We start from the raw sequence: 14,441 nt of genomic DNA, 5'->3' as shown, positions 1-14,441 counted from the left end.
ATTATATTCGTGTCTTGTAATATTTATTTATGTATGTTTTGAATAGCTTTGTATTAAAATTAAGAAAAATTCTGGTACTCAGTTATTGACTTGCTTTTCGCTGTGTATTTCTCGTGCACATTCTTCGCTTATACACACACTTGGCACACGTCGATAGGGTGATGACCCGTGAGGTAATCATCCGGACGTCTCGATTTTCCCGTGTCCGTGCATGGGGATTTGGGGGCGTCATAAAAAATCTAAATTAGTTGTTGGTGAAAATCAAGACTAGCTCGGCTAGCACTTAACTCTCAAAAATATTGAAGAGAAAATTCTTATTCATTGGATAAACATAACAATAATTCATGAATAAACAAGCAAAAGCAAAATATAAATAGAGAAACCCGGTTGGCGCCACATGCCTCCCCCTCTCTTCCCTTAACCTAGATCTAGATGTAGATCTCACTCTTAGATCCACTTCTAAGTTTTAGGAATCCTAAGTTTAAAAAAAAAAAAAAAAAACAACAACAACAACATCTAATGCCTAAAATAAAAGAAATTAACTAGGAAATAAAATAGGAAATAACATAAACATACTAAAAATAAATAAATCCATAAATAAAAGGATCATGGCTGACCACTACCATGAATGGTGCCTCCACCCCTATTTTTTAGGAACTTGTCATCCAACATTCTTATCATCTAACATTGTCATCTTGTCATCCAATCCATAAAATCAAGGAATTGGCCAACACATGAAACTCCTCTAGTTACACTTGTCTTGGATACCCATCGCCTCACTACCCGAACCATGCATATACCCAATGCAACCTTCCTAATCTCAACATTCCTAGCTCTCTCAGTGGCATTGCAAATGGCTCTTCTCGGATCTTCATCACCACATCGTGGCCCATGGATATCTCACTATCTCGAAGAAGAGAAAGCAAAAGAGGAGGAGAAGACATGTTGCCTACTGCAGGGTTGGGGCGGCAACAAAGGAGGAGATAGAGAAGAGAGAAGAAATTAATTTATATATATAATCTTGTGCTGTTAAGAGATGGGGGGTTGAAGTTAAACGACGGGAGGGAGAGAAAAGAGAGAAGAGAAAATGAAATTAGGGTTTTTGTTTAATCCTTTATACTAGGCTATGCGGGGTGGGGCTCCCACCTGCCCCCGCATCTGCATTATTTTTAAAGTTAAAAATCCTACCCGATTGTTAGCTTGAACTAGATGGATTGCCAATCTGGGCCTATGAGGGCGAGGATGCGGTCCGGACGCGGGGGGCTGCCCAGCAACCCCAGTGTAGACTCCATAAATAAACATTCTGTATGTATCGTCTTTTGAAATAGGAAATAATGAGGACAGAAAGGACATGAAATAATGGGGAAAAAGTGATAGGAAATTCATCAATGTTGCAGCCTGCTTGGCCTCATTGACATTGTTATGGGTAGCAGGAATATAAAGAGCTTCATTCCACAGCTTTCACCAGATTTGGATGGGGCTTTATTACAATGGCTATGTGACCCAGATTTGTAGGCTGGAATCTTTGTGGAACGGAGGACGAACTTTTGCATCTATTGAGGATACCAGGAACAAAAATTCCCTGGGTGGAAGATGCTGTTGAAAACCTTGTTAGTAAAAGAAGGCCAAGGTTTCTGCAATCCTGTTTTTGCAACCTCTGCGAATTTTAGGTGTGCTTATGTTGGTTTTTCGTTCGGAGATAACTCTGTTCATCGAAGAGTTGGGGATTGATACAATCTCTCACCCATTATAAGGCAGAAAATTTACTTTATTCAATGACATAAATTAGGATGTTCTTGGCAGTCCATCTTCAAATACTGCCCGTAATTTTGAGCTATTAATTAATACAAGTGGGAGGAACAGAAAATTATTGTGAACCCCTGATAGTTGATGAAGAATCCTTCCCTTGTTAATGCCCAAATAATCCCTTCTCCAAGACCCAGTCCTCTATCATTGCCTGGGAATTCAATGCCTGATCAGTAGGCACAAGATGCCCAGCACCCAACACTACAACATGAGTCAAACTCTTCCATTTTTTCACATACCCAGAAACTACTCCACTCACCTTCCAAACCTTCCTCTCTGTCATAAAAAACTCCTCAATTCCTTCCCATTTCATCGTCTTCATCCACGCCTCTGTTTAAACTACACCATCCCTCAAATCAAAATGCCCTTGATACAACAAAACCTTGCTCTTCTTCACTAGAAACTCCACCATGTATTTCGTACTTTTCATTACGTCCTCGTACAATGCATCCCCCACAACATCGCTGCATTCCTCAAAAACTACTGCTTTGTTCACTCCCAAGGCTTTCTTTAGCTCCTCATTTTGTAACAACTCCGACACCAGTTCGGTTTTGTAAGGAAATTTCCTTGTAAAATCGTATAAAGTGGCCAATCCTGTCATGTCTCCCAACAAACTCAAGACCCTAATCCTGGCATTCGTAGCCTCAGTCCAATTCTTTGATTTTGTCAGCCTGACTGCCTCCCATTGTGCTTTCTCCAACTCTTTCTTCTGCCTCTCATCGATCAAACCAGAAAAGTAAGCATGAGCAGCATGAGTAGCCACTTGGGTCAGCGGGTCGGCTAACCCATTTCCAATAGCAACACCAGCTAAATTCACCTGCTCAGACGCCGGAAACTGCGCATTCTTCTTGAGAATGTAGTAACCAATTGCTGGAACATACTTTCCTGCATAGCTCTCACCCGTAATATATATCGGACGAGACTTAAACACAGGGTCTAGTCGAATAAACGAAGTGATCGCAGCAAAAAGATGCTTGGCAACGGAGAATTGATCTCTTGGGATTTCTGCAGGTGTAGAGGCAACACTAAACCCGGTTCCAATGGGATTATCAAGGAAAAGAAGGCCGAAATGCCGGTTCCAAGAACCTGAATTCGGTTCGAGAGCAAGGGGGTCGTTCTTGGCCTTTTGAAAGTTGACACGCCAGGGGCCGAGCTCGAAGAAGTTGCCGATCATGGAGGAGCAGCCAGGGCCACCCTGGAGCCAAATAAGTAGTGGGGTTTTGGAGGGCGGGAAAATGGGTTTCTGGACCTCATAGAAAGCGTAGAAAATGGCGGAACCGGTGGAGGCATTGACGGGGAGGTAGCCTGATTTGGTGGGGAGGGCTTCTCTGGGAAAAGAAGGTGCTGAAGTTGGCGATGATGAACCAGGGATACAGTGGAAAACAGGGAGCGAGATGAGAAGGAGGAGTAGGAGAAGACTTGGGGAGTGACAAGCTGTTGACTCCATTATCGGGATATGAGAGGAGAGGAGGAAGAGAGACTTGTGGCTGTGGTTATTTGAGGAGAAAGTTTTGACTGCGAAAGCCAACAACCTGTGCATGTCGCTTTTTCAGCGTCGGCAGCTCATCCGAGAGCCGGCCTGACTTGTTTTTACCCAGCGAGACAGTCTATCACGCTATTTGCTAGCCTAATTTTTTAAGAATAATGTTTACCCAACCGGAGCATTGTTAATGAATTATGAAAATATAAATAATATGAATAATTTGATTAGTAGAAAATGAGAATGACAGGCTTGGTTTTGATCAGAGTTTTGTGGTTGACAGTATTGGGAAAGGTGGCGGTTTGGCAATGTTATGGAAAGATGAGGTGAAGGCTCAGTTACATTCTTACTCCAGGAGTCATATCGCAATAACTGTATCATCTGAGCATCGAGGGCAGCCGTGGCTCCTGTCAGGTTTTTATGGGCACCCAGTAGTGGAGAAAAGGAAAGGAAGTTGGCAACTGTTAAGGATGTTGAAGCCTGAGAACTCCACCCCATGGCTTTGCATGGGGGACTTCAATGAAATCCTTAGTTTGGCTGAGAAGTTAGGTGCTGCCTCTAGGCCTTTCTCTCAGATGGAGAGGTTTAGGGAAGCACTTGATGCATGTGACCTTAGTGACCTGGGCTATAGAGGCTCAAAGTACACATGGAGCAATAAAAGAGATGGTGGCAACTTCACTAAAGAGAGGTTAGATAGAGCAGTGGGAAATGCAGCTTGGCCATTACTCTACAACAACTGGGAAGTGCATGTCCTTCCTGTCCTAAACTCTGACCACTCTCCTTTGCTCCTTGTATGTGACAATGGAACAGGTATGTCGAGGAAGGGACACAAGCTTTTCAGGTATGAAGCTTCCTGGTCCAAAAGAGAAGGCTGCAAGGACACAATAAAAAGAGCTTGGTTGGAAGCTTCCCATGGGGGTCATTCACTCAGATCCATCAACTATGGCCTTGCAAACTGCAAACTCCACCTGGGAAGATGGAAGAGAATTGATACAGTCAGCCAAACCACATTAATCAGGCAGAAGAGTGACAGAATTCGACAGTTGCAGGAATCAAACCAAGGAGACTTTAATGACTCTATAAGGAATTTGCAAAGGAAAGTGGATGCAATGCTGGCAGAAGATGAAATCAAATGGAGACAAAGGTCCAAGCAACTCTGGCTAAAGGAAGGGGACAAGAACTCTAAATATTTTCACAAATGTGCATCCCAAAGAAGGCAAAATAATACCATTAAAGTGGTGAAGAATGAGAGAAGAGAGTATGCCAGGGATCATGGAAGTATATGCTCCTTCTTCCAGAGGTACTATCAGGACCTCTTTAGTTCCTCTCACCCGAGAGGAATTGATGAGGCTCTTCAAGCTGTTGAGCCCATGGTGAACTCTGAGATGAACAGGTATTTACTAGTGGAGTGCACCCTTGAGGAAGTTAAGAATGCAGTTTTTGAGATGCAACCTCTGAGCTCTCCAGGGCCAGATGGTTTTTCTGCTGGTTTCTATCAGGACAACTGGGCAGTAGTGGGAGACAAGTTATTCTCAGCAGTGAAGAACTTTTTCTCAACCAGGACAAGAATAGGTGAGATAAATGACACGCACATTGTCTTAATTCCCAAGAAGAAATGCCCTGAATTAGTCACCGAGTACAGGCCTATAAGCCTGTGCAATGTTCTTTACAAAATTGTTGCCAAGGTCTTAGCTAACAGGTTAAAAGCTTTCCTGCCATCCATAATCTCACCAGCACAGAGTGCTTTTGCCCCAGGGCGTTTGATTTCAGATAATATTATAGTGGCATATGAGGCCATGCATTCAATGAAGTACAGGATGAGAAGCAAGAAAGAGGGATATATGGCCTTGAAACTAGACATGAGTAAGGCCTATGACAGTGTAGAGTGGGACTTCTTGGAAGCTGTGATGAGAAAGATGGGTTTTGCTGAAGCATGGTCCAAGCTTATCATGGAATGTGTGACCTCAGTGAGTTACTCCCTCCTTATCAATGGTGAACCTCAAGAAAGCTTCCTCCCAACTAGAGGGCTGAGGCAAGGGGACCCCCTTTCCCCTTACCTCTTTATTCTGTGCTCTGAAGTCCTTGGTGGAATGCTAGATAAAGCTGATGAGAAAGGTTTAGTTACTGGGTTCCCTTTTGCTAGGGGCTCTCTATTGGTTAATCACCTCTTTTTTGCAGACGATAGCCTGCTCTTTTGCAGGGCCAATACACTGGAATGGACCAGATTAATCAAGATCCTCACCATTTATGAACATGCATCTGGTCAGAGGTTAAACATGGACAAAACAGCAATCTTCTTTAGCAAGAACACCAGTGCACAAAACAAAGAAACCATCCTCAATGCAGCTGGAGTTAAGGAAGCAAGGTGTTTTGAGAAGTACCTGGGCCTACCCTCGTATGTGGGAAGGCATAAACTGGCAGCTTTCAGGCCTATCTTGGACTCTATTAGAAATAGGATCCAGAATTGGAAGGTTAAGTTCATGTCTCAGGCAGGGAGAGAAGTTCTGCTAAAATCGATAGTTCAAGCAATCCCAACCTATTGTATGAGCATGTTTAAGCTCCCAAAGGCCATTCTCAAGAACATAAACAAGCTGGTGCAACAGTTCTGGTGGGGAAGCAGAGATGAGAAAATTAAAACCCAGTGGATCCCATGGAAAAAGCTTGGACAGACAAAGAGCACAGGGGGACTGGGCTATAGGGACTTTAATGACTTCAATGTGGCCCTTCTAGCAAAGCAGGGATGGAGAATTATCCAGCAACCTCACTCCCTTGCAGCCAGGGTGCTAAAAGCAAAATACTTCTCAAGAAGTGACTTCATGGGTAGCAAACTAGGCAGTAATGCCTCATATCTGTGGAAGAGTTTCATCGAGGCTAAACCAGTACTGGAAGAAGGTCTCTTCTGGAGAATAGGGAATGGGGACTCAGTCTACATAGGGAGAGACAGGTGGATACCCCAACCCTCTTCATATCGGGTCCAATCCCCTCTAAGTGATAGGCACTCTAGATGGCAAGTGAGTGAGTTGATTGACAAGCAACAGATGTCGTGGAACAGGTCATTATTGAGGGAGGTCCTATCGGTGGAGGAAGCCGATGTGGTCAGCAAGATCCCTTTAAGCTTGAGAAGGAGCCCTGACCAACTTATATGGAGACTCACAAAGAATGGACTCTTCACAGTTAAGAGTGCTTATCATCTTCTAGGGGAGATGGAGGTGTGCTCAAAGGGGCAAGCTTCTAGCAGAACAAAGAGTACTGTTTTCTGGCACAGGCTGTGGAAATTGGGTGTGCCAAATGCTACCAAAATGCTACTCTGGAGAGCTTGTCATGAGTCACTGCCCACAAACCAGAACCTATACAAGAGAAGGATAAGGGAGTCAGCATTGTGTCCCATATGTACCAGGGATCCAGAGTCGACTACACATGCCTTATGGTCATGTCCCTCAGCTCAAGATGCATGGGGACTTAGCTCGAGAAAACTTCAAAAGGAGAGGGTGGTTGAGTCTCCATTCTCCAGCATAGTGGACCACATGTTCTCAGTACTGGACGAAAAGGATATGCCCATCTTCGCATCCATAGTTCACCAATTATGGAAGAGAAGGAATCTATATGTATTTGAGGGCAGGTATGATGCCCCTGAGACAGTGGTAAGTACTGCCACCAAGCTAGTACTCGACTACAAGGAAGCAAACAGCATCCAAGTGAGTAGGGATAAACCAACTACACCATCTGTCCGAAGTTGGACAGCTCCTCCTCTGCATGCTTTCAAGGCAAATTGGGATGCATCGGTAGATAAAGCTCAGTGCAAGGTTGGGATAGGGGTGGTGATCAGAGACTGGAACGGGTGTGTAGTTGCCACCCTTAGATCACAAAGGGACCTGTCCCCTGACCCGTTGCTAGCTGAATCTTTTGCTGCCTTGAAAGCTGTCATCCTATGTAACCAACTGAATATGCAGGATGTTCTACTCGAGGGGGACTCACTTGGTGTGGTTCAACAGATCAGGGGTGAAGAGCTGAATTGGAGCTGCGCAGGAATGTTTATTCAGGACACCAGATCCTTACTTAAGTCTATGAAAAGTTGGTCTGTGTTACATGTGTCTAGGATATGTAATAGTGTTGCCCATTGTTTAGCTAAGGATGCACTTAAACTCTCTGAGGAGAGCATCAGTTTGGAGGGAATCCCCTCTTGTATCCAACATTTGCTAATCTAATTGAATTCCATTTTCAAAAAAAAAAAAATGAGAATGACTGACATTGAATCATTCAAACATACAGCAAGATGACTTTTAACTACAAAAACCAGCTCTTATGGTTAAGTCTGATATTTATCGCACTTCAACCAAAATATTAAAAAATTATTTCTTTCTTCTATGAACACACTCTCTTTTCTTTGGTATTATTTCTTTCTTTCATAAACACTCCCTCTCTTCCACATATTTGATATTTTATTACTATTTTATTTAATAGATGAATAATATAATGTGAAAAAAGGTTTGGAGTGAAATAGTTAAATGTAAAATATGTAATAGTATGCAAATTATGAATTTATATTTGGATAATCTAATATAAATGCTCTTAATATGAGAGTCGCACGCTTTTTTTTTAAAATAATATAATTTATTATTAAAAAATTAATTTTTAATATATATTTTATATTTATTTATTTATTTCAAAAAAAGTATTTGGTGGGTACGCATTTTATCATTGTAAATATTATTTTTTAATTTTTTTATACTTCCAAGAGAAATGCTTTAGAATCTATAAAACTAAACACATAAATTAATGTACTTTGTATAATACGTTAAATTATAAAGCTAATTTCATTATAAAGTAAACTAATATATTATATAAAATCATATCAATTTATGAATTTATTTTTATAGAATTCATTTCTAGCTGTAGTACTTTTCTTATAATAATATATATTTTTTGTAGTTTTTTTATTTTAATTTTCATCATTTGTTTATTCAAGTGAAATATTAAAAAGTAAAAAATTAAATATTTTGTAACATATTCGGTCATATTCATTTCTTTTATATGTATATATATATATATATTCTTTTATAAAACAAGATAACTTGATAGACTAATAATATATGTAATTTGAGCTAAGTAATAATTATTTAATAAAAATAGGTGTAAATATGATGATCGGTAGAAACTGTCTTATTTAATTCGTTAAAAACTTAAGACTCCGTTAGGATATTATCACAACATCACATAATATTATTAGCACAATATCTATATATCAATCTATCATTTTTGTTAGAGGAAGGACAAAGTTGTGATGGCTAAGATGAGCTTTGGACACTAAGATAAGATTGGATGGTTTAATATGAAAATTAAAAGTTAAATAAAATATTATTAGAATTTTTTTTATTATTATTATTATTTTAAAATTTAAAAAAATAAATTATTTATTATATTTTATATAAAAGTTTAAAAAACTATAATAATAAAATAAAATAAAATAAAACATTTTCATACATCGAACAACAAAAATTTTATATACAATCAACGTCAAAACCGTATTTGACCTAATACCGTATTTGACATAAAGCCTTTTTCTTTGAATTTACCAGAAGCAAGTCCCCAACGTTAATAACAAGAGCTCCAGGGATAGGCTTAACATCGACCCAAGGGCCAAGACCCACCATATTTGACCTGCAATCCACCAACATTGTCCTGCTGTACCACTGTCGAAACCGTAGGATTGGCGTGATCAACAGGCCCAACTGTCAGATCAGGCTGTGGGCAGCAAGGATGGTAGTGGCCGACCATCACTCTCCCTTCCAAACATGTCATGCGTCCTTCAATCCCCCGGTGTCCATTCCCAGCCCTTCACACAGCAGCCCCATCAGAACCTCTCCCAGCTGTTAATCTCTCGGTCCCACTCGATAACCTCCTTCCTACATATCTCTGGAATTTTCCCGGGATCCACCATTCTGGGACCACTCTTATCTGGACAGTGTCATGTTGTAAACTATCATGAGTTAAGTATTGGCAATAAACTCGCTATTGTATAATGCAAGTCTAAAATTTGACTATATTTATCAAAAAGCTCCCGCATCGGTATAGCTAAATTCATGCTATCTTGGTATTGTGCTATAGTAAATTAGTCTCTCTGACCATTGTTAGCTAGCTACTGTAAGAGGATCAAAACATTGAATATTATTTCTTGTCCAACAACTCCTCTTTCCTTCCTTCGTATTCCATTCTCTCTTCACGGATGTTATTATGTGCAATTGGAGGTGGCGTGGAGTGGCTCACAAGCGGTGACTGCAGGTGGCATGGAGGGCTGGCAATGCTCGGTGTGCTAAGAGTAGATGCTCTGTTTTAATCAACAAAAACAGAGATTGGTTGGGCATGGTTGCAGCAGGTTGAGCATGGTGCTCTGTATATTTTCTTGATGCTTCGCGTGCAATTCTTGATATTTTCTTTGGCCCTTTCAGTGGTGAAGGCAGTGGAGGTCGACGGCGTAATCGTGTCAAATTAATGACAGTGCCTAGTACTAAAACTCTTGACGAGTGGGCTTGTTTGTGTAAAATTGATTATGAAGGAAAAGCGAGAAAGGTGGTTGTTGCTCCTGCGTTGTAGTTAACGATTTTGGAAAGCAGAGAGGGTTGCAATGTTTATCCAAGACTATGTGAAGTCCCATTAAGTTAAAAATATTAGAAAATATAGGCTTTTACATCGAGAGGTTGGTCCTCATGTAGCTCAGAGATTGGTCCTTATTTTTTAATAAAATTATTAATTAATATATGAATTGTATTTGTAAAATATTAAAAAAATTAATATTATTAAAATATATAATATTATATTATTATTATTTTATATTTAAAATAGCTAGGCCAATGTGGATTCATCTAGTTAAAATTTGATACGATAGTTAAAAGTTATCATTCTAGTTAAACTTTAGACCTAGCCCTTGCCAATGCTCTTACTATGAGTTTCTATCAATCAACATCTATTTATATTTTGGGAAGATTACAATTAATCAAGCTTTCATCTTTTTGATTAGTGTCGCTTAAATTTTCCAAAAAGCTGTTACTTCTCATAGAATTCTTAGAAGAGATAACTTACGAAAGCTTAATTATGCTCGATAACATATTATAAAAATTATAGTATAAATTATAATATATCATATGTGTATAAATTTTTAATAGTATTAATATAGTTAACTTAATATGTAATATATTAGTATTAAATCATTATAACTACATAGAGTATTAATAATAAGAGTATCACTATTATTTAATTTAGTATTACATAGAGTATTAATCAATATGTGAAGTTTGAAGAGATATAGTAAAACTAGTATATTACATATAATATTACTGTTATTACATATAGTTATTAGTTATAGTATTAGTACTAGTGTATTATTAGTTATAATAAATAAGTTAATAAATATTACTAATTTACTATATACTAATAGACTAATAGTATTAGCTTATTACTTATATATATAATAGTATACTATATGTATATATATTAAATATATCACAATATAATTACATAAGTATTAAATAAAATGTCATTGAATTATAAAAAATTAAAAAAAAAAAGTCTAGAGTAGACCAAACAGACCAGACCGTCCCGAATGGGATCGGTCTTTATGGAGTTCAGTCTGATCCAGAGTAGGAAAATCCTAAACCAAATAGGTCCGGCCCGATCCACAAACCTCCCCCGAACCGGACCAAACTCCCCATATCCATATCCATAAGTAGTCTATAGTCTAGGCCTGCTACCCACCCCTAGTGAGCAAGCAGCTAGCCACTCGAGAGGGGCCGCATATTGGCACTGGCACCTGGTCTAGGCGTGCATGAGTGATCCCATTCAGCTGCTGGGCAGACAAATGGTCTTGCAAATCATCTGAAATCTGCCAAACGACCAATATTCCACAAATCCCTTTACCAAATTTACAAATGTATCCCTCAAATCCACAAATCAACAATTAAACCACAAATACACAAATCAAATAAAAAGAATCATCTTTAAAAACAAGCATCCCAACAACGTAAGATAATGACATAGTTATGGGTCTAAGCAAAGAATCACGGTTACGAATAGCCAAGTCCATTTGCAAACCTACGGGCCACGTCGTGGCACTATGGGTATCTCATCACCTTGAAGAAAGAAAAGCAAAGGAGGAAAAGAAGACATGCTGCCTACAAGAAGGTTGGAGCGGCAACTAAAGAGGAGATGGAGAAGAGAGAAAAGATTAATTTATATATATATATATATAATCTTGTACTGTTAAGAGATGGGGGTTCAAACTCGAACGATAAGAGGGAGAGAAGATGAAATTTGGGTTTTTTTTTTTTTTAATCCTTTTATACTAGGCTATGCAGGTTGGGACTTGGGGCTACCCACCTGCATCTGCACTTTTTTTAATGTTAAAAAGCCTACTTGCCTGTCAGCTTAGATTGGATGGATTGCCAGTCCCGGGCCTATGCAGGAGTGGTCTGGACATGGGGCTTGCCCAGCAGCCTAGTGTAGATTCCATAAATAAATATTTGGGTACGGCTATTGTGCCACCTGCTTTTTACCGTGTGATGTGTCATGTCAAGATAATATTATTTAAAAAAAACTACAAAAAGCAACTGATCTCATAAGATATTTTCAAAATATATTTGGTGCATTTATAGCATTCACCAGACTCTCACGTTGCCTTCCCACTCCCTCCCCTCGCACTGAACACCACTAATAATTAGGATGGCAAATCGTGTTGACCAGTAATTTTTGTATCATATTAAAATATATATATTATATTATATAACTCAATCTTAATTCTATTTATTAAGTTTATCGTATCAAAATTTTAAATCTTAACGCGATCCATTAATATAACGGGTCATGTTATATCAACTTATTTTGATTCATTAATAAATATTATAAAATAAGTTAACACAATACAATACGGCTAGTTTCAAAATATTTATATAAATGAGTTGAATAATCTAAAAATTAATCCGTTTGATTTGATTAAATTACCATAATTTTATATAAATTTTAAAATCATAATATTTATAAAAATTATAAAGTTAACTACAAGTCCAAAATTACAATCTAAATAATAAAAATCTCAAAATTGAAATTTTAACAATTTCACTTTTAGTTATAATTGTAATTTTAATTTTCTTAACATGTCATAACAGGTTGACTCGTTACCAACTTATTAAGCAATCGTGTCTTAAGGGTCAATCCGTTTTGATCCAAATCCGTTAAAATTAAACTCTAACTCGCTATTATCGTGTCTTATTCGTGTTGAACTAACGGATCATGTAATATATTACTCCCGTACCACTAACCTTGATGATATTTTTTGATCTCTTAGATTCTTCCATTTTTGCAAGGACTCCCACTAAAACCCACAACACCAACCTAGTTACAATCTGCAAATGAGCTCCAGATGCGCCAGAACATGAACCAATGTCGCGCAAGCTATCCAACCAACCTCTAGTCCTCCCCGGTGAGAAAATCATTATCTTTTGGGTTTGACTCAACTGCTACAATTGCGGTAGCAATGATGAATTTCAGGTTTGCAGCCTATGCAAAACGAAGCCAGAGTTTTATTGATCATTGAGCATTTTTTTATAAAAAAAAAAACTAAAACAGATCAAAACGTAAAAGAAAGACTTGCCTATTTTCAATCCAGTCATTATTCATTTCGAAATTGCTCCTACCATCTTCTCCCAAACTTTAGCGGTAGCCACTTCATCACTGAAACTTGGTCCAATTTGGGTTACAGATTCTAGGTTTGTGCCACATGATTTCAAGTTTATAGACTCTTGGGTAGAAAGGAGCTAGAGACTGAATGAGAAACCGATTTGATATGATCTGTAGTAGAAAGTTTTCTACAAAATAATTGGAGCTGGAGATTGATTGAGATAGAAACCATCTAGACTGAGAACATAAACCATTTGACATCGAAACCCACTACTAACAATGTAAAAATCTACTGCAAATTTAATGTTATTTTAGTTCTACATTTTTTGCAAATACCACTTACAACTTTCTTGTACTCATTCTCTTACTCATATTTGAGAGAATGCAAAAAACAATAAAAGAAATTGGTTTGAAGATGGTGAGTGCAAGATGGTGTACGAAAGGCTAGGGTTTGAGTTCTGAGGAGATCGTGTTTGATAAGAGAGTTGAAGTGTTTATTTTTTTTTTCCATTTAACAACGTAGCACACTCAACGTCATGCGGTAAGTGAGAGTGGGCACACTGTAGCGCTAGAGTAGAATTATCTTAAATATTTTTGGTAGTATGTATTGTATATATTTTCTTTGGAAAAAGTTACTGTACTTCCCGAAGTGTACCGCTATAGTGTACTGGTCATTGGTATTTACTTAATAATTAAAAAATTAATTTTAAGTGTATTCATATATTTTTTATTTAATTATTAAAATATGTGAAAAGAAAAATTCAAAAAATAATACACTGGGCCCGGTAAGGATGGGGTGACAGAATACATCTTCTTTTGAAATGGGAACTAATGAGGACAGAAAGGACATGAAATAATGGGGAAAGGCTGATGGGAAATTCATCGACGTTGCAGTCTGCTTGGCCTCTTTGACATTGTCATGGCTAGCAGAAATATACAGAGCTTCATCCCACAGCTTTCCCCAGATTTGGGTGGGGGCTTTATTACAACGGCTCTTTATTACAACGGCTATGTGTCCCAGATTTGTAGGCCGGAATCTTTGTGGAACGGAGGACGAAGTATTGCATCTATTGAGATAGAAAATAATAGGTTAGAACTTTCCTACTACTTATTTTATTATTTTTTTATTGAATTTTTTAATTTTTTATTTTACTTAATAATTAAAGAAGTGATTATTAATAAAATTATATTTTTTTAATATTTTTTAATAACTAGAGATGTTAAAAAAATGCATAAAAGAAAATGATAAAAAAATAAAAAAACTTCAAATCTTTTGTAAGTAGTAAATAGATACTAATAGGGAACTAATCCCATCCTACCCTTCTGCAATCCTGTTTTTGTAACCTCTGCGAATTTTTAGGTGTAGTTATGTTGGTTTTTCGTTCCGAGATAACTCTGTTCATCGAAGAGTCGGGTATTGATACAACCTCTCACCCATTATAATATTGCAGATATCTCTAATCAATTAGCATGTAAAAGTTCGGATATC

At 38.0% G+C, this 14,441-nt stretch overlaps 1 pseudogene; it reads right to left on the bottom strand.

Annotated features, from left to right (window-relative positions):
* Positions 1-1,750: 1,750 nt before the first annotated feature.
* Positions 1,751-3,385, bottom strand: LOC122312439 (annotated as a pseudogene).
* Between the last annotated feature and the right edge of the window lie 11,056 nt (positions 3,386-14,441).

The sequence above is a fragment of the Carya illinoinensis genome, chromosome 6, assembly GCF_018687715.1.
Source record: "Carya illinoinensis cultivar Pawnee chromosome 6, C.illinoinensisPawnee_v1, whole genome shotgun sequence".
Classification (NCBI taxonomy): Eukaryota; Viridiplantae; Streptophyta; class Magnoliopsida; order Fagales; family Juglandaceae; genus Carya; species Carya illinoinensis.
Note: the sequence above shows the minus strand (reverse complement) of the source record. Positions and strands in the feature narration are given on the sequence as shown.